Source organism: Hyla sarda, chromosome 10, assembly GCF_029499605.1.
Source record: "Hyla sarda isolate aHylSar1 chromosome 10, aHylSar1.hap1, whole genome shotgun sequence".
Classification (NCBI taxonomy): Eukaryota; Metazoa; Chordata; class Amphibia; order Anura; family Hylidae; genus Hyla; species Hyla sarda.
This window is the reverse complement of record NC_079198.1, coordinates 132406509-132431261: the sequence shown is the minus strand read 5'-3', so window position 1 is coordinate 132431261 and position 24753 is coordinate 132406509. Positions and strand designations below refer to the sequence as shown.

At 43.9% G+C, this 24753-nt stretch overlaps 1 pseudogene; it reads left to right on the top strand.

The window, feature by feature from the left end:
* Positions 1–3457: 3457 nt before the first annotated feature.
* Positions 3458–7513, top strand: LOC130293405 (nicotinamide N-methyltransferase-like; annotated as a pseudogene).
* Positions 7514–24753: the final 17240 nt, after the last annotated feature.

Here is a 24753-nt window from a genome sequence, read left to right as displayed (position 1 = left end):
TATACACTGCTATATATTGCTATATACACCGCAGGAGAAATGCTAGCACAGGCTTCCAAAATCTGTAGTTTCAGGTGCTGCAGAATGGGCAAAACAAAATTGGAACAGGACACTCAGTTTACGCAGAAGATTTTATTCAGTGATGAGGCAAACTTTTATGTGAATGGTGAAGTTAACAAACAAAACCAGCGCTATTGGTCTGACACTAACCCTCATTGGATAGCTCCCTCCAAGACTGTTGGAACACAAAAATTGATGGTATGGTATATGGGGTACAAAGATAGTGGGGCCATTCTTCATCAATGGAAACCTCAAGGCCACTGGATATGCAAAATTGCTACATGATGATGTGTTTCCCTCTTTATGCACTGAAGCTGGCACATTCCCTGAGTTTTTCCAGCAAGATGGTGCACCACCACATTATGGGTGTCAGGTCCGAGCTTTCCTAGATAAACAGTTTCCTGGAAAGTGGATTGGCCATTGTGGGCCAGTTGAATGGTCCCCAAGGTCTCCCGGTCTGATCCCTTTAGACTTTTATCTTAGGGATCATCTGAAGGCAATTGTCTATGCTGTGAAGATACGAGATGTGCAGCACCTGAAACTACGGATACTGGAAGCCTGTGCAAGCCTTTCTCCTGTCGTGTTGCTATCAGTGTGTGAAGAGTGGGAGAAGCGGGTTGCATTGACAATCCAACACAATGGGCAGCACATTGAACGCATTTTATAAATGGTCAGAAACTTGTAAATAACTCATGAAAGAATAAAGTTAAGTTAAAACCAAGCAAATCATTGTTTTTCTTGTGAAATTCCCAATAAGTTTGATGTGTCACATGACCCTCTTCCTATTGAAAAAACAAAAGTTGGATTCAAAATGGCCAACTTCAAAATGGCCGCCATTGTCACCACCCATGTGGAAAAGTTTCCCCCCTCACATATACTAATGTGCCCCAAACAGGAAGTTTATATCACCAACCATTCCCATTTTATTAAGGTGTATCCATATAAATGGCCCACCCTGTAGAGCTCAGTTTGTACTCTAGCTTGCTGTCTTCTTTATTTATTATATCTGGCTTTTTGAACCTTTGGCTCCTCTCTCTGATTATTGTCTCTGGTATTAGCGACTTGGTACTTTGACTTCTCCTGGCTTAGACATGGTTAGTAGGCTCTGGACTGTTGTGTGAGTGTGTAGTCGTATCTTGTTAGTCTGTCTGTTATCCCACTGTCCCTAGACCTAGTCTGTATCATTGTAGTTTATTATTTTGACAATTATGCCCCTCATGTATATAGGAAGGCACTGTCTTTGTGGTTACGGACCTGTCGTTTAGGGCCGGTATGTAAGTAGGCAGGGATAGAGGAGCGGGCGAGATTAGTGTTCACTCCTTCCCTGCTCATTCTTGACAATAACAGTATTATTTCACTAACCCAGTACACACCCTATGTGTGTTACAGCAATGCAAAGTGCTCTACACCCCTATTGAGGCTCTCTGTAGGGCAGAAATAGCCATTTTTAATAGCAATTCGCCACTAATAAATTCGGACCAAAACAAATTTTGGGGGGGAAATTGGGCGAATCGGCAGAATCTAATTTTAAAAAAATTCGCTCATCTCTAGTCTTCATCAGGGTCTAAAATGTCCTCATATTCAGAATCTGATATATGTTGAGAGTCAGAATTATCTGAGGAGTCTTCATTAGAGGAGGTATTATATCAATCCAGTTTAACCCTATTAGAGGCTTTCATGTCCCGTTTTGTAATTGTCTCCTCACGGATCGAGGGTCTATGGTGACTTTTAGAAATACCTTTGGAAACGCTACATTTATAAGGGGCTTCATGCAATATAACCTGATCCTCTTTGAGAGTAGCCAATCTTTTTGATGCAGAGAGATCGGTTGCACAGAAATGTCTCTTTTTAGAGCATTTGCCGGATTTCATAAGGCCTTTAGCCATGCCAGAAATTGGATCCTCTGCTGACAAAAAAAAATTGTCTGATGGGGTAGAAGGGATAACCTGTTGTTGGGTATTTTTGTCATGAACATTACCACGGATGGGGCAATAGAATCATGCATATTGTTCATTGCTGATTGAACAGCTAAACAAACTGTTTAATTCACAGATTCCTCCACAAAAAAAAAAAAAAAAAAAATTATGTTCCTCATTGGCATAATCATAATCTTTATCATCAGCAGTATTGCTGGAAATACCTGACTTTATGAGGCCTTTATTAGTCATATTATATGAAATGAGGTAAAAATTAAATGAGGAGAAATATATATAATAGTGGGGTTATATCAAGAATAAGTCAGCTCTACTTATAATATTATGAAGCAGACTGAGGATAATACAAATAATATATATGTGTGTTTGTGTGTGTGTGTGTGTGTGTGAGCGTGTGTAAATAACACAGCAAAAGGAATTGAATAGCAATAGCACTTATCTGCAGCTCAAGCAGCAAAGAAAGAGGACCTTGAGATGAGATCCAGCCATATATAGCCTGTGCTGCAAGCTGATTGGACTGTGTATACCTGATTAAAGGGGTATTCCAGGAAAAAAACTTTTTTTTATATCAACTGGCTCCAGAAAGTTAAACAGATTTGTAAATTACTTCTATTGAAAAATCTTAATCCTTTCAATAATAATTATCAGCTGCTGAAGTTGAGTTGTTTTCTGTCTGGCAACAGTGCTCTCTGCTGACATCTCTACTTGTCTCGGGAACTGCACAGAGTAGAAGAGGTTTGCTATGGGGATTTGCTTCTAAACTGGGCAATTCCCGAGACACGTGTCATCAGAGAGCACTTAGACAGGAAAAGAACAACTCAACTTCAGAAGCTCATAAGTACTGAAAAGATTAAGATTTTTTTAATAGAAGTAATTTACAAATCTTTTTAACTTTCTGGAGCCCGTTGATATATAAAAGCAAATATTTTTCCCGGAATACCCCTTTAATTACCTGATATAACCTGAAAGTTTTTTTCTCTTCTTTCTGTTAACTCTTTTGCTGCTGTTCAAGTCAGTAAAGGAGGAAATTGCATTATAATACGAGCCCTCTTGTAATAAAATTGCTTACATTTTTTAATCAGAAAAATCAAAAATCAGAAAAAAATATATAAAAAGTGGTTAAAAAGTCAATACTACACAAAAGTGGTACCAAGAAAAAATACAGCTCACAGCACAAAAATTGTCACATCCCAGTCTCGGAGGCAGCATCCGGCACAGAATGCCGGGGGCTGCACTGAGATTGCATGGGTCCCCAGCAAGCTGGAATACCCCTTTAATGTGACCAGCCATCAAACACAGGTTCAGACACTAAATTGTCAGATTCCTGCAATACTCCTTTAAGATAATATTTCATGTGATGAGTAATTCCTATTAACATACTTGGCAAATGCGTTCCTTGTGTAATATAAAGACCTTGTGCACCGGTGTAGAAGAGTCAACTGCCTGTGAGAGAATATTAGATAATGGATTCCAGCACCTACAAGATCTATCATAAAGATGAATATGATTCCAGACAAGTATCGGAGGAATTATTTTTCAGATAAACCTGATATGGCCTTTGCAGAGGATTCGTTGATATTTCCAATGGAAAATCTTACAAAAACCTTCTTGGAGGGTATGTATCTTGAATTTTCATGGTTTATTTGGTTTAAAACATTTATAAACAACTGACCCTAACCGAGCACATGTGTTTTGGGCATTGGTCCTCAGAATATAAGAAGAGACAATCACATTGGTCCAGTCAAATCATCTAAAGACAGAAAAGCAAAGTCTTGGTAATTGAATATGATGAATACTACACGGTCATAGGGTTTACGAAGGTTATTATTTTGCTCTCTGTAACCACCAAAATCCTAGAAGTCTTATTAATGAATAAGAGCAACTTAAAAAATTGAGGTTTCGATTATTTTTAAACCTGTTCTCTCATAGGAATCTATCAGTTTGTGCCAGTTCAATTGCCGTATGTCTTTTAACCATGATAACTTAAATTTCCATTTTAGGCATATCCACAGAAATGCTAAGATATCTCATATATGTGACCGCCCTATCTCCAGAATAGGAGTTTCCTGACCCTCTCCTACCTGGTTAGGTGGGACAACCACATCCGGGTGAAGACTAAACAGAGAGGTGGCTTGGAATATTATAACAGCTGTTCTTTCTGTGTTCCATTGTACTCATAATACCCATTAAAGTGAATTGGAGTTAAGGAAACCTCATAGTTCACTGATCCCCTCTGCTCCCATCTCTCCTGAGATATGAAAACAGCAGAGCAGTGCTTGCAGTGCTATCTTGGTTCTATAAATGTTTTTCAGTCCTGGCAGATAAGAACCATTTGGCCCATCTAGTCTGCCCACAGACCACAGCAGACCACAGCAGGTTATGCTTTTTCATAGAGTCAGTCTCCACTCTTTCTAATCTTAGCCTGGTAGACAACCAGCCAGATTTGGACAAAAAAATGAATGAGTCTATAGCCTTGTCATAAACTGCTGATCACTTCATATCCCACTGGAAAGTTGGTGGTCCTGTATCTTGTACAGTGGGTATCAACCAATGAAGACCCAATGGCTTGTTTTAAAAAATGAAGTTGATCCCTTAAAATTTTTTTGTTTTTGCACTTAAGTTTTTTCCTCCTCCCCTTCTACAAATCCTAACAATTTCAATTTTGCACCTACAGACCCATATAAGGGTTTGGTTTTTGTGTCACTAATTGTTCTTTGTAATGACATCACTTATTTTATAACATAATCTGCAGCAAAACAAAAAAAAAGTTATTTGTGGGGTGAAATCATAGACGCCATTTTGTAAATTTTTAGGGCTTCTGTTACTACACAGTGCACTTTTTAGTAAAAATTACACCTTATCTTTATTCTGTAGGTCCATACGGTCACAAGGATAACTTGTCATCTTCTGACCCCAATACCTTTTTTATTTTTCTGCATACGGGGCTATATGAGGGCTCACTTTTTTGCGTCTGTAGTTTTTATTGGTACCATTTTTGTTTTGATTACGTTTTTGCATAGCATTGATAAGTGTTATCGGTGCTCTGCTGCTCCAGCCTGCATGGCTGGCTGGGAGCAGCAGAGGACTGATAGGATGGCAAGGAGGCAGGTAAGGGCCCTCCCACCATCCTCTCAGCTCAGACAGTGATTGAGACATTGCGATTTCATTGTGATGGTCCCGATCAGCTCCGCTGAGCTGCCTGGATGGTTTCACTTTCATTTTAGATGCCGCAATCAACTTTGATCACAATTTCTAAAGGGTTAATGCCAGGCATCAGCCCATTCGGTGATGTCTGTCATTAACCCCAGGACCTAGCTGCTGATAGCAGTTGGGACCCAATGGGTTTAACGCACGCTCGGCCTGTGAGCTTGTTTTAAACGCCAATAATGGGACCAGAACGTACATGTATGCCCTGCGTCCTTAACAGGTTAAGGGCGGGGGCACAGCTGCCATCATACAGCTAAAGTATTTAATGTCTCATAGTCTTTATTGTGGGTGTATGATATTTATTTACCTTGGTCATGCAGCATCCCTGGTCAGCACTGTAGCTCCGTTGCTATTGCTGCAAGCTTTGCTGTTCGCCTATTGGGTGGCACAGGTCCCAGGCCAATCAGGCGCAGCATCGGCAATCCATGTTGTCTGATGGCGCCAGATTTAAACAGGCAGATGCTGGCCACATTGGTCAGTTCATCTCACAGACATTCTTAACACCCTATTGATATTTTTGTGCTTCTTATACTTTGCTTGTGACCCGAATTACAACTTTTATCTTGATATTTGGACCTCTATGTACTATTCTGGACTTTGAACCCCAGAAATGTTACTGACCATCCCTCTGTGTGCTTTTTCGGACTTCTACATGACATCCTGGAACTGATCCTGCCTTGCTGACCTTAATCTCTCTATCTTGCATGTAGTCAGGTAAGGGACCGTTATTCAGTTGGGGGCCAGTATTTAGGGTAAAAGTAGGCAGAGACAGGGGTGTGGGTGGAGAATAAGGCTGGACGCCCTTACCCCTGTCCTGACAGCAGGTTAGCTCCTCACTTTGTTATGGAATAATAATAATAATATTATTATATATATAATATAATAATTATTATTTTAATAGCGCCCCTTGTGGAGTGCATTTAAATGCCTGCAATTGTATAAAGTAGTACAGGAATGTAAAATGGGTGGGGGGGGGGGGGGTAGAGTCTTTTGTGCTCCAATGATACAAGATCAATTACATATTGACAAAAACAAGTTAAAAAAAAAATATATATATATATATATATATATATATATATATATATATATATGTTAGAGTTTTTTTCCGCAGGTCATATTAATGGAGACATCTTGATTGACCTCAGCATTGGGCTCCTGGTTCATCCTCTCTATGCCGCCTGTACGTTTTTCAAACACATCATAGTCCTGAAGGTCAGTGACAGATGCATCATGGAGCTGAAGAGATGGCTGGACACACAGACAGGGGCACTTTATTGGGGACATGTCACAAAACTTCATTCAGACATAGAAGGAAAAAGGTGAATTATTTGTTCAAATATTAGTGGAAACCCAATATCATCATCATTGCAACACTGTGCAAGAGATATATACATTTTCTACCAGTACTGGAAGACATATTTCTAAAAATAATCTAAAACTTAAAGGGGTACTCCGCCCCTAGACATTTTATCCCCATCCAAAGAATAGGGGATAAGATGTCTGATCATGGGTGAAGGCCCCGCCGAGATTCCCCTTGATCTCCAATGCGGCACCTAAGTCATCCAGTGTACAGACCACAGCCGTCATGCCCCCTTAATTCATGTCTATGATAGGAGGAGTGACAGCTATGTAATAGCAGTCACTGCCCTTCCCATAGACAAAAATAAAGGGGCGTGATGTCACAAACATGGAAGCTTCCGTATTCAGAATGCTGCGGCGCCATCCCTGAGATTGCATACCACCGCGATCAGACATCTTATTTCCTATCCTTAGGATAGGGGATAAGATGTCTTGGGGTGGAGTACCCCTTAAACTACTGAGCATTCATGATGCCGTACTGATGTTGACTGGGGGTAAATCATTCTTTTAATTTTCCTGTTTCTTTCAGTGAGCAGTTATAGGACAAAGAAGAAAAAGTGAGAACGGCCGTTCAATATGTTGTGAAATGTGACCTTGAGAAAGAAAATATGACGGATCCGATAGTCTCACCACCAGCAGATTGTATCATCAGCGCTTGGTTACTAGATGATATCAGCAAAGACCAAGATGACTACAGGAGATATCTCAGGCAGTTCTCAGGGTTACTGAAACCTGGAGGACATCTCATATTGATTGGATCTTTAGAGAAAACATATTACACAGTCGGGAAAGACAAGTTCCATGCTCTCACATATGATGAGGATTTTGTCAGGAAAGCTCTAGTTGGAGAAGGATTTGTTATAGATAACTGTGTGGTTAAGGATTGAACGGCTGTGAGTGACCTTATTGACTATAAGGCTCTCATATTTATTGTAGCTCACAAGGAGAAGTAAAAAGTAGAAACCTACAGATTAGTGTACATTCAAGCATTGAATTTCCTAGACACTTTAAAGATATAATGTAAACTGAATCAGTACAGAATTATGGACCTATATAGATTTATGAAAACAAAATGACTTAAAGGGGTACCCCAGCCCTGAGATATCTTATCCCCTATCCACACGGGGATGTCACGACTCCGCCCCGTGTGACGTCACCCCCCTGCCCCCGCTATGCAAGTCTATGGGAGGGGGCGTGACGACCATCACGCCCCCTCCCATAGACTTGCATAGCGGGGGCAGGGAGTGACATCACACAGGGGGCGGAGTCGTGATGTCATGATACTCCGGCCCCGTTGTCGCCAATCGGCTGTTTGCGAGCTGGCACCGCAGCGTGCAGCTCAAACAGGTGGGTGGTGAATACAAGATTGCGGGGGTCCCCAGAGGCGGGACCCCCACGGTGTCTCAGGGCCGGAGTACCGCTTTAAAGGGATTGTCCAAGTTTTGCTAACTTTTCACTATCATGGCTGTGATGTCAAGTTATGTCTTAAGTGCTTTACATGCCTTACATGTGTGGGGTGGATTGACGCCTTTTTTTGTGATTTTATGGTCCCCCAGGTTCAGCATTACTCTGGATTCTTTTGTCTCGAACCTTTCCCAGGATCCTGTTTGGCTTGAGGCAACAGCTGACCACAGGGGCGGTGGCATGTATAGCTGGAAACTACACATCATCAGAGGCTGGCATGTCAGGAAATACAAGATGAAGCCAAGCCCCTTTTGATCAGCTGTAGTCTCAAGCCGAACAGGATCCTGGGATAGGCTCGAGACAATAGTCATCAAGACACTGGATGAATGCTGAACCTGTGGGGGACCATAAAATCCCACAAAAGGGGGTTGAACCACCTCACACATGTAAGGCAAGTTAAGACATAACTTGGTATCACAGGCAAAAGTGTAAAAAGTTAATTAAACATTGAAAACCCCTTTAAGGATACACATTTACTGCTCCTTATGCTTTATTATATACACATCTTGCATATAATGTAAGGGAAACAAGTACTATGAAGCATAATAGGCTTCAATGTGATGGCACAATAGGATTTTTACTATGGATTTATTATATAATAATTGGCTAATTGGTTGTTATCGCTCGTTTGATTTGGAGCCTTTATACTTTTAAAGGGATTATCCAGGGAATATATATATATATATATATATATATATATATATATATATATATATATATTGTTACGCCTAGCGCTCCGGGTCCCCGCTCCTCCCCGGAGCGCTCATGGCGTCTTTCTCCCTGCAGCTCCCCGGTCAGTTCCGCTGACCGGGAGCGCTGCTCTGTCATGGCCGTTGGGGATGCGATTCGCACAGCGGGACGCGCCCGCTCGCGAATCGCATCCCAGGTCACTTACCCGTTCCCGTCCCCTGCTGTCATGTGCTGGCGCGCGCGGCTCCGCTCTCTAGGGCGCGCGCGCGCCAGCTCCCTGAGACTTAAAGGGCCAGTGCACCAATGATTGGTGCCTGGCCCAATTAGCTTAATTGGCTCCCACCTGGTCCCTGACTATATCTAACCTCCTCCCATGCACTTCCTTGCCGGATCTTGTTGCCCTTGTGCCTAGTGAAAGCGTTTTGTGTGTTTAATAACCTGTGTACCAGTACTTCTGCTATCACCCTGACTACGAACCTTGCCGCCTGCCCCCGACCTTCTGCTACGTCCGACCTTGCTTCTGTCTACTCCCTTGTACCGCGCCTATCTTCAGCAGCCAGAGAGGTAAGCCGTTGCTAGTGGATACGACCTGGTCACTACCGCCGCAGCAAGACCATCCCGCTTTGCGGCGGGCTCTGGTGAAAACCAGTAGTGTCTTAGAACCGGTCCACTAGCACGGTCCTCGCTATCCCTCTCTGGCACAGAGGATCCACCTCCTGCCAGCCGGCATCGTGACAGTAGATCCGGCCATGGATCCCGCTGAAGTTCCTCTGCCAGTTGTCGCTGACCTCCCTACGCTGGTCGCCCAGCAAGCTCGTCAGATCGCCCAGCAGTCGCAACAGATAGCGCAACAAGATCACCAGCTGTCGTACTTGACCACCATGACACAGCAACTCCAGTCACAACTACAGCAAGTACAGTCGCAGCTACAGCAGCAACAACCATCTCCTCCGCCAGCTCCTGCACCCCTTCCGCGGCGAGTGGCCGCTCCTAGCCTCCGCCTGTCCTTGCCGGACAAATTTAATGGGGACTCTAAGTTTTGCCGTGGCTTTCTTTCGCAATGTTCCTTGCACTTGGAGATGATGTCGGATCAGTTTCCTACTGAAAGGTCTAAGGTGGCTTTCGTAGTCAGCCTTCTGTCTGGAAAAGCCCTGTCATGGGCCACACCGCTCTGGGACCGCGATGACCCCGTCACTGCCTCTGTACACTCCTTCTTCTCGGAAATTCGAAGTGTCTTTGAGGAACCTGCCCGAGCCTCTTCTGCTGAGACTGCCCTGCTGAACCTGGTCCAGGGTAATTCCTCCGTTGGCGAGTACGCCATACAATTCCGTACTCTTGCTTCTGAACTATCCTGGAATAATGAGGCTCTCTGCGCGACCTTTAAAAAAGGCCTATCCAGCAACATTAAAGATGTTCTGGCCGCACGAGAGACTCCTGCTAACCTGCATGAACTCATTCATCTAGCCACTTGCATTGACATGCGTTTTTCTGAGAGGCATCAAGAGCTCCGCCAGGAAAAAGACTTAGATCTCTGGACACCTCTCCCACTGTCTCCACTGCAATCTGCGCCTAGGCCTCCCGCCGAGGAGGCCATGCAAGTGGATCGGTCTCGCCTGACCCTGGAAGAGAGGAATCGCCGTAAGGAAGAGAATCTTTGTCTGTACTGTGCCAGTACTGAACATTTTTTGGTGGATTGCCCAATCCGTCCTCCACGTCTGGGAAACGCACGCTCGCACCCAGCTCTCGTGGGTGTGGCGTCTCTTGATGCCAAGTCGGCTTCTCCACGTCTCACGGTGCCTGTTCGGATTTCTACTTCAGCCAGCTCTCCCCTCTCAGCCGTGGCCTGCCTGGACTCTGGAGCTTCTGGGAATTTTATTCGGGAGTCCTTTGTGAATAAATTCCGCATTCCGGTGACCCGTCTTGTCAAGCCACTCCACATTTCCGCGGTCAACGGAGCCAGGTTGGATTGCACCGTGCGTTACCGCACGGAGCCCCTCCTAATGTGCATCGGACCTCATCACGAGGAAATTGTATTTCTTGTCCTTCCTAATTGCACTTCTGAAGTTCTCCTTGGACTACCCTGGCTTCAACACCATTCCCCAACCCTGGATTGGTCCACTGGGGAGATCAAGAGTTGGGGTCCCTCTTGTTCCAAGGACTGCCTTCAACCGGTTCCCAGTACTCCCTGCCGTGACCCTGTGGTTCCTCCTGTATCCGGTCCCCCTAAGGTCATTAAGGACTCTGCCTGCCACAGGAAATGCCCCTCCCCCCCTCCCAGTCCCATCAGGCAAGCTTCTGTGTCCCCTCATGGCCCTCGTCCTGGTGTCACACTGCCCCGTGCCAGGTCTCGCCCTCTGCCCTCTCTCCCCATTCCTACTCCTGCGGTTCTGCCTGCCGTTGAGGAATCCCTCCATCCTTTCCCGGTGTCCTCATCCCAGGGGAGGCAGTTACCGGACAAAGAGAAGGGGAGACCTAAGGGGGGGGGTACTGTTACGCCTAGCGCTCCGGGTCCCCGCTCCTCCCCGGAGCGCTCATGGCGTCTTTCTCCCTGCAGCTCCCCGGTCAGTTCCGCTGACCGGGAGCGCTGCTCTGTCATGGCCGTTGGGGATGCGATTCGCACAGCGGGACGCGCCCGCTCGCGAATCGCATCCCAGGTCACTTACCCGTTCCCGTCCCCTGCTGTCATGTGCTGGCGCGCGCGGCTCCGCTCTCTAGGGCGCGCGCGCGCCAGCTCCCTGAGACTTAAAGGGCCAGTGCACCAATGATTGGTGCCTGGCCCAATTAGCTTAATTGGCTCCCACCTGGTCCCTGACTATATCTAACCTCCTCCCATGCACTTCCTTGCCGGATCTTGTTGCCCTTGTGCCTAGTGAAAGCGTTTTGTGTGTTTAATAACCTGTGTACCAGTACTTCTGCTATCACCCTGACTACGAACCTTGCCGCCTGCCCCCGACCTTCTGCTACGTCCGACCTTGCTTCTGTCTACTCCCTTGTACCGCGCCTATCTTCAGCAGCCAGAGAGGTGAGCCGTTGCTAGTGGATACGACCTGGTCACTACCGCCGCAGCAAGACCATCCCGCTTTGCGGCGGGCTCTGGTGAAAACCAGTAGTGTCTTAGAACCGGTCCACTAGCACGGTCCTCGCTATCCCTCTCTGGCACAGAGGATCCACCTCCTGCCAGCCGGCATCGTGACATATATGCAATGGATAGAGGCAGCACACCACGATGATATAATCCAAAAACTGTGAATTTATTCCATGATGTAGAAAACAACGTTTCGGCGATCTCTCACCGCCATTTTCAAGTGCATACAAGTGATTCAGAGGGGTTTAAATACACATTTCCCCAATTAATGACATCATCACACATTAGCATAATCAGTGACATCACAATCAAAAACAAAATATAAACAAAGTATAAAAACCGTGATCTACAGTCATATATAGTATAGACACTTATGTTACACTTTTGTATGTCGATCCATAGAAGTGTGTTGGTAGATCGACACATATAATAATAACGTGCCAAATGCATGTTTAGAGCACTAGGAATATTATGTATAGCTACTATACTATATATGACTGTAGATCACGGTTTTTATACTTTGTTTATATTTTGTTTTTGATTGTGATGTCACTGATTATGCTAATGTGTGATGATGTCATTAATTGGGGAAATGTGTATTTAAACCCCTCTGAATCACTTGTATGCACTTGAAAATGGCGGTGAGAGATCGCCGAAACGTTGTTTTCTACATCATGGAATAAATTCACAGTTTTTGGATTATATCATCGTGGTGTGCTGCCTCTATCCATTGCATATTTAGTAAGAACCGGAGCACCGAGGTTCAACAAGCCTGCACCCATTCCACTATTCTGGATGTGCTGCTTTTTATGAACTTTCTATATATATATATATATATATATATATATATATATATATATATATATATATATATATATCAACTGGCTCCAGAAAGTTAAACAGATTTGTAAATTACTTAAATTAAAAAATATTAATAATATTAAGTTTTTTTTTTTTTTTTTTTTTGCAGCCCAGGCACAATAGGATAATAAAAAAAAAAAAACACGTGATCTACACTAATCCTTTAAAGGGGTACTCCGGTGGAAAACATATCTATTTTAATCAACTGGTGCCAGAAAGTCAAACAGATCTGTAAATTACAAAATCTTAATCCTTCCAGTACTTATCAGCTACTGTATAATACAGAGGAAGTTCTTTATTGTTATATTTTTGTATTTTCTTTTCTGTCGTTCCACGGTGCTCTCTGCTGACACCTCTGTTCATGTCAGGAACTGTCCAGAGCATGATAGGTTTACTATGGGGATTGTTTCTGTTCTGGACAGTTCCTGACATGGACAGAGGTGCCAGCAGAGAGCACCGCAGAAAGACAGAAAAGAAATTCAAAAGTAAACAATCTTCCTCTGTATTATACAGCAGCTGATAAGTTCTGGAAGGATTAAGATTTAAAAAAAAAAATGTTTTCCACCGGAGTTTAAGGAAGCAGCCGTTCATAATGCAGTATATAATGTTACATTCTAGTTTTAATTCTGATGTCTCACTTTGACTGTCATCACTAAGACTAACACCAAAGGTGCCATGAAAACAGGGTTGTGTATTCGTTTTCAAATTCCAAAATAAATATGTTTTTGGTGAACAAAAGGGTAAAGGTAACAACCCCCCTGCCATGTCCTCTGCCAGTAATGGATGTTTGTGTCAGGTCCAGAACCTGCGCTATGAACAACAAGCCTGTGTCCAAGCCTTTTGAAGAGGCAACAAGGTTTGAACAACAGAGGAATGACTGATATTATGGTTCTAATATTATTTCTGGAGCGATGACTTAGCAAGGGATGAATAAAGAATGACATCTGAGTTACACATCTGCCCCCGCTACCACTCCAACAGGTAGAAGCAGCCAATTGATTTTTGTTTTTATTTATTCTTCATTTTTATATTTGCAAAATCACTTTGGGTTACAGAATAATAAAGATTTTACATCCAATAGGCCAAGCTGATACAGATTAAAGGGATGTTCTCTATTATCACCGCAACAACCATGTTTAGTCCTAGCTGGGCTGTGTCCATTCTCTAGCATATACACTGAGGCCTGACCCCAAAGACTTCTAGTCAGCAAATTGGATAAGAACTTCACCAGTTTGCCATGGGGGTACTGTCTTGTACAGCCTCCAGCATAGCTTCAGAGAGGGAATTCAGTGTGGCATGTGGCGTCGGACTTGAGACGCCTTAGTGATCAAAATTGTCCTTCAAAGACATTGTAAAAGTCATGTTTGTTAAAATGGATCAGGCATTCAATGGTGAGGATATTAAAACCCCTGTACCCGATGCCACTGACTCTATATGCCATTGCTGCTGTCGACTGGCTAGTACTAGCATCACCCCTGCAGTCACTACAACTACCACCACTCTGCCTTTCCTGTTACTGCTGCCAACAGGCCTAATCAACCACACAACCATGTGATTCCCAAAAAGGCATAATTTTGGACATTTTTATAAATTTTTTAAAGGATTAAAAAATTGAGTACAGTCTGTCATGTGACATGATGGAATGTTAAGATTGTTCATCTGTACTGACAGCAAGGTAACACAAAATCCTATATGTGCTGCTTTTCCCCACCAATTCTTCTACCACTAATACAAGATGGTCATGCTTTCATTTGTGATAAAAAGATGTTTGTAAAAGTAACAGCTATTCATGTGTCAGTATGGAAACTTGTTATGAGCGAATTTGTGCTTGAACAACTGTGTAAAAAAGTTTTGTTGAATTATATATTTTCCCCCTGTACCAAAAATAAAAAATAAAATTATTAAATTAAAAAATTAAAAAAAAGAAAACTGGCAAGCTTACCCACCCCTATACTCCCTTCTGATGGTTTGGAACTGTATTCCCTGGGGTCAGGTGATCCTTCCACCTTCTTGCAGGACAATTGGCTAACATAAGGGCATGTGACTCTTTCTCCTACATGCTATATATTCCGGTCTATCCTGATGTCATTTTCTTCCTTCCTTATTCTCCTATTCTCACATGGCGCCATGTTACCAGGTTAAGCTGGAGCAAACCAACCAAAATTTGTCTACGCGGTTTGCTCATTTTTTACCTAGCAGTATCACTCTGGCTGTTGATCAGGGAGGAAAGGTAACCCCATATTTTATATTTACTACTAGCTGAGTACCCGGCGTGCACGTTTTTTCCATCCTAATCCTTGTTGGGGAGGAAAACCAACAAAGGAGAAAGCTTTTGACTCCATATCCCGTCCTCATATCTAAACCTCATATCCCGTCCTCCTATCTCGTCCTCATATCCCATCATCATATCTTGACCTCATATCCCATTCTCCTAACCTGTACTCCTATATCGATATCATATCCTGTCCTCATACCCCGTCCTCATATCCCGACCTCATATCCAGACCTCCTATCCCGACCTCCTATCCTGACCTCATATCCCATCCTCCTATCTCGATCTCATATCCCGTCCTCGTATCCAATCCTCATATTTCAACCTCCTATCCCAACTTCCTATCCCGTCCTCATATTCCGTCCTCATTTCTCAACCTCATATCCCATCCTCATATCCCGTCCTCACATCCCGACCTCCTATCTCAACCTCATTTCCCGTCCTCCTATCTCGGCTTCACATCCCATCCTCATATCCCATCCTCATATCCCATCCTCATATCCCGTCCTCATATCCCGTCCTCACATCCCGTCTTCATATCCCGACCTCATTTACCATCCCTATATCTCATCCTCATATCCTGTCCTCATATCCCGACCTCATATATTTTTGTCATATCCCAACCCCATATCCTATCCTCATATCTCAACCTCATATCCCATCCTTATTTCCCGTCCTCATATGTCAACCTCATATCCGGAACTCGTATCCCATCCTCATATCTCGACCTCCTATCCCAACCTCCTATCCCGATCTCCTATCCTGTCGTCCTATCCCATCCTCCTATCCCATCCTCCTATGCCAACCTCATATCTCGACCTCCTATCCCAACCTCCTATCCCAACCTCCTATCCCATCCTCATATGCCAACCACATATCCCGACCTCCTATACCGTCCTCCTATTTCGACCTCATATACCATCCTCATATCCCATCCTCATATCCCGTCCTCATATCCAATCCTCATATCCCGACCTCCTTTCCCGACCTCCTATCCCGACCTCCTATCCCGTCCTCATATTCTGTCCTCATATCTCAACCTCATATCCCATGCTCATATCCCGTCCTCATATCTCGACCTCCTATCTTGACCTCATTTCCCGTCCTCCTATATCAGCCTCATATCCCGACCTCCTATTTCAACATCATTTCCCATCCTCCTATCTCAACTTCATATCCCGTCCTCATATCCCAACCTCATATCCCATCCTCATATCCCGTCCTCACATCCTGACCTCATATCCCGTCCTTATTTCCCTTCCTCCTATCTTGTCCTCAGGTGGTACTGATTTGTAATGAAGATATTGTAAGCTGAAAATAGAAGGGGACATGGCTTTGTGGGAATGGGCGTGATTTGGAAGCCCGACCGATGCACAAAAAGGGTAGATAATAAAAAGGGTGGGGCTTAAAATGTGGGCGTGTTTTTGTGAGATGGGGTTTGGCTTGCAAGCTGGATTGACACATTCAACAGCAGATGCAGAGCGGAGCTTGTGGAGTAAGGTACTTGAAGTCCCATATACTTGCATGGGACTTGAAAAAAAGGGTGTTGGTAAGGGTTAATTTACCACATCCTGTCCTCATATCCCATCCTCATATCCTGATCTCCTATCCCAACCTCCTATCCCGACCTCATATCCCGTTCTCATATCCTTACCTCCTATCCCGTCCTCCTATCTTGACCTCATATCCCACTCTCATGTGCCGACCTCATATCCCATCCTCATATCTTAACCTCCTATCCCGACCTCCTATGCCGACCTCCTCTCTTTGTTAGATGGGGTGTGGCTTGCAAGCCGGACTGACACATTCACCAGGAAATGCAGAGAAGAGCTTGTGGAGTAAGGTACTGGAAGTCCCATATACTCGCATGGAACTTGAAACAAAAACCCATCTTTTATGAAAGGGTGTAGGTAAGGGTTAATTTAACTATCATATCTTTTTATTTGACATATATTTAATATGTCTACCAGGTATTATTGAAATATCTCCAGACATTTGGAAGTTATGTAGTAAAATATATTTTCGTAGACTTGTATGTGACTTTAAACAAAAACCCCGCCCCTGGCAAATGGGGGTGAGTAGGGGTTAAATCACCTATCCTATGTTTGTTGTTGACATATAAGTAACATGTGACCAAGTTTCATGTTAATATCTTTAGCCATTTGGACATGATGCTGGAACATACATACATACATACATACATACACATACATACATACACACACACATACACAATGGCCCTGATTTACTAAGAGTGGAGTGTTTATTCTGGAGTGATTTCAATATCACTCATCTTTTTTTTCAGGCTTATTTACTATTCTGTCGCGCATGTCGGTTATTTTTCTGTTGCACGTTTTTTGTGTTGCACTAGTCCAGGGGTCGGCAACCCGCAGCTCCGGAGCCGCATGTGGCTCTTTTACACCTTTGCTGTGGCTCCGGTGTGAGGTGAAAAAGGGAGGGGCAATTTTCCGAAGCTACAGTGGGGAGGATCGAGGGCAGAGCCATGGGTTTGATTTCTTCACCGCACGTCTGCAGATAATTAAGCCATGCCCCCTCACGGAGGATGGAGAGCGCGAGAGCGCAGCTCTGCATAATACAAGGAGACAGTGGGAGAGTGGGGACGGACACAGCTTCTACCCCCCCCCTTCTCTGTACACACAGGACCTCATTTTTCATGGGGGTAAAGCACCTCCCCTCCCCCAGCTCTGTACACACAGGACCTAATTTTTCACGGGGAGGTTTCATGTTTGCACAGGGGAAACACAGAGTGGGTGAGGGGAGAGGAGGCATAATGCACTGCAGGGGCTGGGGAAGATTTCTATGTGTGAGGAGACATATTACACAGGCTGGGGATGCAAAGACTAAATAAATATCATACTGGGAATGATGGGGGGGGGGACGGGGACTGCTGAATGACACATGCTGGGAGTTGTAGTCCCTCTTATGTGTGTGTATGCCAGTGTTTCCCAACCAGGGAATGCTGGTAGTAGTAGTTTTGCAACATCTGGAGGCACCCTGGTTGGGAAACACTGGTGTATGAACTGCAACTCCCAGGAGATTACTGATATAATAGAGGTGTTGGTGAACTACAACTCCCAGAAGACTACTCAGATACAATAGAGGTGTTGGTGAACTACAACTCCCAGAAGACTACTAAGATACTATAGAGGTGTTGGTGAACTACAACTCCCAGGAGATTACTAAGATACAATAGAGGTGTTGGTGAACTACAACTCCCAGGAGACTACTAAGATACAATAGAGGTGTTGGTGAACTACAACTCCCAGTAGACTACAGAGGCAGCATGCTGGTGTTATACCACAGACTGAAGACTCCTGAATGACACATGCTGGGAGTTGTAGTCCCTTTTGTGTGTGTATGCCAGTGTATCCCAACCAGGGCATCAGAGGGGAGGGGGCTTTTGCGGCTTCCGTTTTTTTTTCTTCGGAAACTGGTCCAAGTTGCTCTTTTTGTCTTAAAGGTTGCAGACCCCTGCACTAGTCAATTGTGTCGCACAAACTCCAAGCTAAAGAAATTAGTTGTGTGAGTGAAAATGGTTTAGCCTTGTTTGTTTAAACATTTTTCATGAATCAAAAGTATTCATGTGTTATAATATTTCAAACATTAAACAATTATCCTTGTTTATCTTCTTGGGTGTTAAATTGATTTAAACCTAATATTGCAAATGTGTTAAAAAAATTAATAAAAATAAACACTAACTATCACAGAAGCCTTCAATATTTTATTCATAAAAGTGTTGAACTGTACAAAATGTTTTCAGGTTATAAAACAAGTTACTTTCACACAAAACAAAATGGCAAAAAGTCCCTTGTTAGAAATCACTCCATTTTTGGAATTTCACTCGGCCTCTTGGCTGTCGGTTATTGTGTGCGGCAAACTCACAATTTTTCTTGAGTGATTTTGGAAGTACTCCGAGTATTTTTTGTTTTTTGTCGGTAAAACACCAATTTTTGCATAAAACACGCCAATTTAAGAGTGAACAAAAATAACTCCAAATGTTTTCTAAAGTGTCGGTTGTGCTACTAAAATTTGGTCGCATAAATAGTCGCACAGACGTTGCGACTAAAATTTAGGCGCAATAACCAAGAAAAAGAGTCGGTTGGACTTTAGTAAATGAGGGCCACTGAGTTTTATATATATATATATATATATATATATATATATATATATATATATATAGATTGATCACAATATTTCAAGGTTTAAACATCTCCGCACAGCTGCTTTCTCTGATCCCAGCCATTTCTATAAAGAAATAACAGTAACAATAACAGCTACACCACCAAAATTTGCTCACACAATGGGTACTAAGAACAGGCTCCCATGGGTGTACTGTATGTTTAAAATAGGCCATCATTCCTGGTGTGTGTGGTTTAAAAGGGTTAAATAAAGAATAGGTATATTTTGCTGTTAGCAGTTTTGGGATTTGTAACACTCATGTTTCTGAAGACAGGAACTCCAGTGTATGTGGATCCGCTGGACCTGTGTGGCAGATGACTCGGACCGTACCAGGGAGCGGAGTCTAAGGTGCCGCTGGTCTTCACCAGAGCCTGCTGCAAAGCGGGATGGGCTTGCAGCTGCAGGCGACACCCAGGTCGCTACCCCTGGCACGGTTCGACCACACAGGCGGCTGAGGAGATGCGAGGTACAGGAGGGATGAGGCAACTCGTAGTCTGGATAGCAGTAGGTCAGGGCAGGCAGCACAGTAGCGTAGTCAGGACGTAGCAGGAGTTCGGTAGGCAGGCGGCAGAGGAGCAAGTCAAGTCACAAGAGCAGGAGATCTGGTACACAGCAAGGCAATGCAATGGAACGCTTTCTCTAGGGCACAAGGCAACAAAGATCCGGCAGAGAAATGAGGAGGGTGGAGGAATTTATAAACAAGACTGGCTCTTTAAATCTTAAAGCTCTGGTGCGCTCATGCCCTAAGGGACGGGGACACGCGCGCCGGAGCTGAGAGGTGGAGGCAGAGGCAGGAGAAACACACGGAGAATGATGGACTGGGGCTCGCATGCGGGCGCGCCCCGCGATGCGAGTCCCAGCCCCGTCAGCAGCAGAAGGTAAGGGGACCATGCGCTCATGGCCAGCGTGTGGGGTCAGAGCGCGTAGTGTAACAGGGTTCTTCCGATCCTTGTAAACTAATCCTTGGTGATAAACCCTCTTGAGAATAAAGGAAAAAAAAAATTTGATCATACTTGCAACAAGGGGTCTATATGAATTTACTGACCTCCCCTACCAGGCTAGAGAGACTGTCCTTAAGAGCTGCAGCAATGTAGAAAGCCCAGGCAGAGTCTTATCAGGCATGCACCCTCGGCACCTTTCAAACCACTTGGGCCATCATAGCAAAATACATAATATGCAAAAGAGATAACAAATGAGCTTGTATACTATAAGCATTAGCCTAATAGAAAGTTATTAGCTGAGTGTGCATGCCTGCTAGTGGAGGTCAATTCATTCATATAGACCCCACTATATACTTTATTGAGCTTCTAAGTAGCTGCTGTGCTTTAAGTACAAATACTGACACCATGTGCAAAGAAGTATTAATATTGTTTTAAGAGAGGAGGGTGGTCCTTAGTTACATAGTTTTTTTTTCCTCAAGAGATTTACCTCCAAGGGTTGATTTATTAGTTATGCTGCCCTGGGTCCTATGACTATCTTCTCATTCTCATGTGATGTGCAGTCATTGTTTGCTGAAGATGACTTCATTAAACAAAATTGTACATTTCTATTGACTAAGAAATAATAAGGAATCATGTGACTACATGGAGTCATTAGATCCATTGTCAATGTTTACTATTTAGGTTATTTTAATTGTTTAAAAATTAGAGAACAAGTTTCACAAAAAAAAAACCTATCCCCTATCCTTTGGATAGGGGATAAGTTTTAGATTGTGGGGGGTCTGAGTGCTGCCCCCCCCCCCCACAAAATCTCCTGGTTAGAGCCCCGACTCTTCTATATAGCAGCACGTCATGACCCCCAACCAAAGCTAAGGCTGCCACACCCCCTCTATATAGATCTATGGGAGAGCCGAAGATTCCCAAATGCTTCTGTAAAGGACTCCAAACAGGAAATTGCGGGGGGCCAGTGCTCGGTCCCCCCGCAATTCGGATAGGGTATGCATTTTTTTTTACACGATACTTGTCCTTCAATGGGGTACTCCAATCTTACATTAAAAAAAATAAAATAAAAAAATAAACCTTAAAATGCTGCAGAAGCATATGTCACTTCCTATCTTTCTGCACCACTTCTGAAATACATTTGTTTTGGGGGTCTTAGTCCTTTTCCTACTAGTTGTACTTCCTTGTTGCAGTTGCTCAGTGCTTCAATTCCCAGAAGGCATTGCTTTCCCTCAGTCCCTCATCACAGTGCTCCCAGCCTGCCTATTCCCCTCTCAGAGCACCCCTTTTAGTTCCCCACCCAAGGCTTATACAGATTATCAATCCAATTTTCTTCTGGACTAACATTCTCTTATAATCTTCTTATCTCTAATTTTGTTAAACTATGTAAAGAGTACATTAGTAAATTATTAGCAATTTGTGCAACTGGGTGTAAATTTCACACCCATCCGGGAAGGTCCTGGTGGTTTGGATGTAAAAACCTTCCCATAACAGAAATAGCTCTAATCGTCTCTTTTTTAAGTACCTGTAAAATTCATATATAAAGTGCAGCTATATCACACAAACATAAGAAAGTATATTCTGTTACTTCCATATCCTAAAGGGGGGTCCGATCTCCCACACGGCAAACTGGCTTTCTGCATGAAGGGAGCAATTTCCACCACAGCACGAAGCTGCAGACAACACATCCCTCCATGCAACTCTATGGCAGAGCCAGAAATAGCCAGGAGTGTTACATTCTGCGCTCCGGCGGTCAGCACCGGCCGTGAGCGCAGTAGCCCTGTGTCCCTGCTCCCTGGCCGGGAGCTCAGTAGTTCCCTTTCCCCGCTCACCGGCCGGGAGCGCAGTAGTCCTGTGTCCCCGCTCACCGGCGGGGCCGGGATTCGCATTGCAGGACGCGCCCTCATGCGAATCCCGGACCATCACTTACCCACGTCCACTGCTGCTGCTGCTCTGTCTCAGCCTTGGCACGTGCATCCCCGTCCCTTAGGGTGCGTGCGCTGGTGCTTTGAAATTTAAAGGGCCAGTGCGCCCATAATTAGTAAATGCACCTGAACACTATATTATAAATTCCTGCACCTCCCACACATCCCTGCCGGATCTTCAGTGCTTTTTGCCTAAGAGAAAGTGTCCCCATTGCCTGTTCTGCCTACCCGTGTTACCCGACTTCCTTGCTACGTTTTTTGACCATGAACCTTTGCCGCCTACCTTGACCTTCTGCTACATTGACTACGCCTCTGCCTCACCCTCCTGTACCTCGCCTTGCCCAGTACCTGTGTGGTTGAGCCATATCAGGGGTAGCAACCTGGGTGCCGCCTGCCGCAGCAAATCCATCCAGCATTGCGGCGGGCTCTGGTGAAGACCAGCGGCACCTTAGACTCCGCTCCTCGATACGGTCCGTGTCATCAGCCACACAGGTAGAGGATCCACTACTGCTCTGGCTCTCCATAGAGCTGTGTGGATAGGGGGTGTCGGCCCCAGCTTTGTGCCGTGGTCGACGCAAATGCAGAGAGCTGATGCGCTGTGTGGGAGATTGGGGGAGCCCTTAGGATAGGGGATAAGTTGTTACATCCCAGAGTTCTCTGTTAATTGTTTCTTACACTTTTTACTATGTTACTAGTTTTACTATGATTGTAATATATATATATATATATATATATATATATATATATATATATATATATACACTCAGAAATCCAGCTAGTCAAAGAAATAATGGTGGTGTTATAACAGGTGGGGAACAGGGCAGACCTGAGCTCACCCTAACTACTTTCCATACCTACTACTTTATATAAGAGATGCCAAGTGTGCATAGGTGGGGATAGGTGAGGATAATGCACGCACTGGCCCTTTAAATTGCTGGGAGAGTACACACCTGATAGAGAGCAGGAGAAGATATGAGATAAGTGAAGATAGGAGAGCCTTTCCCCACTACATAGATAGGTGTATGTAAATGCTAGTACTTTGTCAATAATGTCCAGAATACCAGTTTTATGTTTGTATGTGACTTTTATAATTTTATGTAATTTATGCTATTTGTGGATTGTGATTTTTTTATTTTTTTTTGTAATGGAATATATACAGATTTTCGATTGATTATAACAAGAGGTCAATGCAAAGCATATACCCAGACTATCCTGGAAGAAGCTATTGGGGCAAAATCCAGGAAACCTCTAAATTTGGGGATCTATGACTTCTTGTGATACTGATACTAGGATTTTGTGAGTATGATCAAATACTTACCTGAAAGGCAGCTATCATTGAGTAAACTTATGTGTCAGTTTTCTTGAATATAGCCAATCTGGAGAACTGTATTCTGCTAAAGAATAGAAATCATTTGGCATCTGGAGTTGAAATATCAGGAACTTGTTTTGAAAATCCTTGTGATAAGATATGGCACAAAAAAGAGAGACAATAATAGCAGAGCAACAGTATAGGTCAACTGGCACCTCCAACAGATGGGCAGACAAGGCTGGCATGGGGCGCTCATAGGTGACTGCCAGTGGTTTTGCGCAGCATGGTGCACCACACTGAGCGAAAACGCTAGCAGTCACCTCTGAGCGCCCCACGCCAGCCTTGTCTGCCCATCTGTTGGAGGTCCCGAAGAGGATCCGGTTGACCTATACTGTTGTGGTGCATGGAGGATATCTTTGTTGCTCTGCTATTATTGTTACTTATGGATGCTGTTTATTACTGTCCTAGCACCACCGCTGATCATTTGCCTCGAGTACCCGCAGTACCTATCCAGGGTCCATAGGTTACGACTGCTATAATATGCAGGTTGCGGTGCCGCTCTAATATCTATTGTGTGGTATACAAAAAAGAGAGAGCATTTGTCAACTATTTGTACCACAGTAACAGCATTTTGACAAGAAAAAGTCATCTGACACCTCTAGGCTATACAACCTTGTTATATTAAATGACAAATGTAACTCAAAAAGAGAGGAACAGAACATGGCCGCACATCCACAACATGTACTATTATCTTTTGCTTCTCAACATAATTTCAAAAACTAACAGGTTGTTAGTGTACTTTTTGATCAAAATGTGCAAGCCCACTTGCTACGTCAAGGCTACCTAATAAAAGTGAGTCCCTGAACTAACACTGGTGTAGTGCAGTGTTACAGCCACCACAGTCATAACCCCAAGCCAACAGCGGGAATGACCCAGTGACCAGGAAGCCCCACTACTGCCCGACTCAACCCCCTGCTCTGGGCCAAATCACCTTACAGCAAAAGCAACCGAGCAACAATGGCCACCACACAGCACCACACTAGTGTGAACACCTACCACATGGTCCCTGCCAGAGGACTAGTCCGACAACTGGGAGGGCTAGTCTGACCACTGGGAGATTGTGGGGGTCACAGCGGTAAGACCCCCCATGATCAGACACTTATCCCCTATTCTTTGAATAGCGGATACATTTTTCTATACTGCAGAACCCCTTTAAGGATATTTAATAAATATATATATATATATATATATATATATATATATATATATATATATATATATATATATATATATGTTAATTAATTATATTACCACAAATGGCCCATAGGATAATAACTCGTGATGTGATAAGTAAATATTACTAACATGATTTGTACATTGATAGCTGATATATAAAGACCCTAAGCACCAGTGTAGAGGTTGTCACTTTCTGTGATACAGGATTAGGCA